General features: G+C 39.3%; 1 pseudogene; it reads right to left on the reverse strand.

The window, feature by feature from the left end:
* Nucleotides 1–1,168: 1,168 nt before the first annotated feature.
* The window catches only part of LOC102255825, a 4,885-nt pseudogene continuing 2,289 nt past the window's right edge, over nucleotides 1,169–3,764 (reverse strand).

The following is a 3,764-nucleotide window of genomic DNA, read 5'->3' on the forward strand; positions in this document are numbered from 1 at the left end:
GAACCTGGGACCCTTCAGTCCGCAGGCCGACGCTCTATCCACTGAGCCAAACCGGTTCTGGCAGGGATATTTCTTTTTTAGTGTAGACATTCATCACTATAAACTTACCCCTTATTTCTATAGAGTAGACCACTAGGGTATAATTCAGTGATGGCGAACCTATGACACGCGTGTCAGAGGTGACACGTGAACTCATTTTTTTGGTTGATTTTTCTTTGTTAAATGGCATTTAAATATATAAAATAAATATCAAAAATATAAGTCTTTGTTTTACTATGGTTGCAAATATCAAAAAATTTCTATATGTGACACGACACCAGAGTTAAGTTAGGGTTTTTCAAAATGCTGACACGCCAAGCTCAAAAGGTTCGCCATCACTGGGTTAGGGCTGCAAAATGTTTAAAAGAGAGTTCTGGAAATGGGGGACTACATCATGACTGGAAGACAGTGACACAGGGACTTCAGATGTAAGACTAGGAGTTAACTTGGACATGTAGCTTTTAGGTAAAGAACATTTCTCTCGGTTGACTCTTATAGCCAAGACTCGCTGTGACAATAGTAGCTCCAGAAATTTCGAGACAGGAAGCTGGCTTGAGGAACACCCTAGATCAGTGGTCGGCAAACTGCGGCTCGCAAACCACATGCGGCTCTTTGGCCCCTTGAGTGTGGCTCTTCCTAAGCCTTAGGAGTACCCTAATTAAGTTAATAACAATGTACCTACCTATATAGTTTAAGTTTAAAAAATTTGGCTCTCAAAAGAAATTTCAATCGTTGTACTGTTGATATTTGGCTCTGTTGACTAATGAGTTTGCTGACCACTGCCCTAGATAAATGCTCCCAACCAGTAAAAACCCCATAGGTGCGACACACCAACACGTGTGTTGGGGAAACCCCCAGGTGGAATTCTGGACTTGTCCAGAGGAGCCGACTCAAACCCCCGAGAGAGATGCCCACTGAGGGAGGAATACTATGGTTACTGAACTCAAGAGTTTTTTGAAGAAATGGATCCCAGGAGGGTCATGCAATTTTTTTTTCTCCATCAATTCTTGATGTTAACAAAGCATTGCAGAACAGAGCTGGTCTCCCCAAGATCTATTCTTCCATTGCTAGCTGAAGCTTGTCCCGGTGCACTGAGCTGCAGTTTAACAATCTCATTGCTTGGGGTGATCTAGTGCTGCAGGTTGTTCTGGGAAGCTGGCAGAGAGTATGATTTGCACAGTAACATCACCACTAGTCCACTAGTTAAATCCAGCTTCTCGCCTTCTTTTTTGCTCTGTAGTCCAGAAACATTTCTTTAAAAGCCAAAAAATTGGTAAATGTGAGCAGCATGTTGAATATGTCACCGGCCACCTCAACTTTGTGGTGCTGAAAAGGTTGTAGTGAAGGCTGCCATGTTAAACCCAGGAATATGCTCTAGTAGCTGTTCTTCAATGTACTTTTCCACCAAAGAAATATATTCTTTAAAAATGGTGTGTAGATGAGTTTATTCTCTTCTGTGTCTTCAAATTCCGTTAGTAAACATCCATGAAATTTTTTCTGTAATAACTGGAACTCATCATCCATGATAATGTCCTCTAAATAGCCAACCGCAGCTTTGAATTCTGCATCAGAGGCAGAAGAGGAAGACAGCATGAAGCTCACAACTCAAAGCTCTCTTTCAGCGGTTCTCAACCTGTGGGTCGCGAACAATGAAAATACATCCTGCATATCAGATATTTACATTACGATTCCTAACAGTAGCAAAATTACAGTTATGAAGTAGCAATGAAAATAATTTTATGGTTGGGGGTCACCACAACATGAGGAACTGTATTAAAGGGTTGCGGCATTAGGAAGGTTGAGAACCACTGCTAGGGTATCCATCTGCAGCTGCATCCACCATGCGAGGGCAAGCCGGCCTATCTGTCTCCTACCTGGCCCGAGGCCCGGGCCCAACCTCCTTTCAGCTCTGTAGAGCCCCGACTGACTGGCATCGGGATCAGGGAGGCCATGCCCCAGAGGCCATGCCTCCAAGGCCAAGGCCTGTCAAGGCTTAGCCTTGCGCTGGCTGGGCCTCTGCCCGCCAGGCCTCCTACGTGAACCTTTGCAGCCACAGCTGGGGCCTGGCTCGATTCCACAAACTGTTTTTTCACATCCAAAATGGGTAAACAGGATCAGATTGAGATACCTTATTTTGTAAGTTCCCTTTCAAGCACTTCACTACAACCTAATACAGTGATGGCGAACCTTTTGAGCTCGGCGTGTCAGCATTTTGAAAAACCCTAACTTAACTCTGGTGCCATGTCACATATAGAAATTTTTTGATATTTGCAACCATAGTAAAACAAAGACTTATATTTTTGATATTTATTTTATATATTTAAATGCCATTTAACAAAGAAAAATCAACCAAAAAAATGAGTTTTCGTGTCACCTCTGACACACCTGTCATAGGTTCGCCATCACTGACCTAATAGATGGATCTCATAAAGAAAATCAGAATTCTTATAGGAATACAGGAACCAATAAAGTCACATATTCTTTGTATATCAGAGTGGCTTCTATATGCATATTGTGTAAATTTTGACTGCAGAAAAAACAATTTCTTGTCCAGTATTTCTAAGAACCACTTTCCAAAGTACAATTTTATTGCCGGTTGATTATATACCCTAAACTAGAATGCAAAGTCACCTTGAGGCAAGAACTCGCAAAAAAATATTTGTAGAGATTGATTTATTAGTGTCAATATGAGAAAATGGAAAAACTTGAAAGTTACTTAATAGTTTTACTTCCCTTGTCGGGACATTAAATTTTTCAAAGATAATCTAATTCTAGGAGTAGTAACTCATGCACAAAGTGTAATGGACTGGGACAAATCTAGAGAGAATTTATTTTTGGGAAGAGACTAGTTGCTTCAGTGAAGCATAAAAGAGAACTCAGTAATGTAGAAACTAAGGTTATCTTGGCAAATTTCAGGAAGACAGAATATAGGCACACTGGTTTTAAGAGAGAAAACTGAGTCCACATGGGTTTCCTTTTTAATGTACATGAAAGAAATCACAGACTGGGCAATTATTATTTCAAGAAAGAGAGATTGGCATTGATGCCTAATCCATTTACTGTTGATTTTATTCACTTTACTCATAGATACCTTCCCATATCATAATGTCAACCCACAAAAACATATTTCTAGCATAATTTTAGTTTTGTCTGATAATATGGATGATCCATGCTGCTAATAGAAGTAACTAAGCCTACAGGAACTATAAGCCTCCAATGGTAAGCGTTAAGATTGTTAGTCCATATCCTGGATGCCTAGTGAAACTGGGAGAACATAGGAACAAGAAAAAGATAAAGAAATAGGTATTTGAAAAGAGAGACACCAAGATAGTCTTGAATACCCTTTATGGAAGCACAAATGCTTATCTGGGGGATAAATATTATAGATAATAATTTTGGGTTTTTTTTTTCCTTTTAAGCTGGTTTATATCTTTGCTCCCTTTCCACTGTTATGTTCTACACGGATTTTTAAAAATGCAACCTCTGAATACAGAAAGGTAGGATAAGTGAGAAATGTCTTCTAGATCAGTGATGGCGAACCTTTTGAGCTCGGCGTGTCAAAATTTTAAAAAACCCTAACTTAACTCTGGTGCCGTGTCACATATAGAAATATTCATTTTTTTAAATATTTGCAACCATAGTAAAAAAAAGATTTATATTTTTGATATTTATTTTATATATTTAAATGCCATTTAACAAAGAAAAATCAACCAAAAAAATGAGTT

Source organism: Myotis brandtii, unplaced genomic scaffold (genome assembly GCF_000412655.1).
Source record: "Myotis brandtii unplaced genomic scaffold, ASM41265v1 scaffold527, whole genome shotgun sequence".
Taxonomy (NCBI): Eukaryota; Metazoa; Chordata; class Mammalia; order Chiroptera; family Vespertilionidae; genus Myotis; species Myotis brandtii.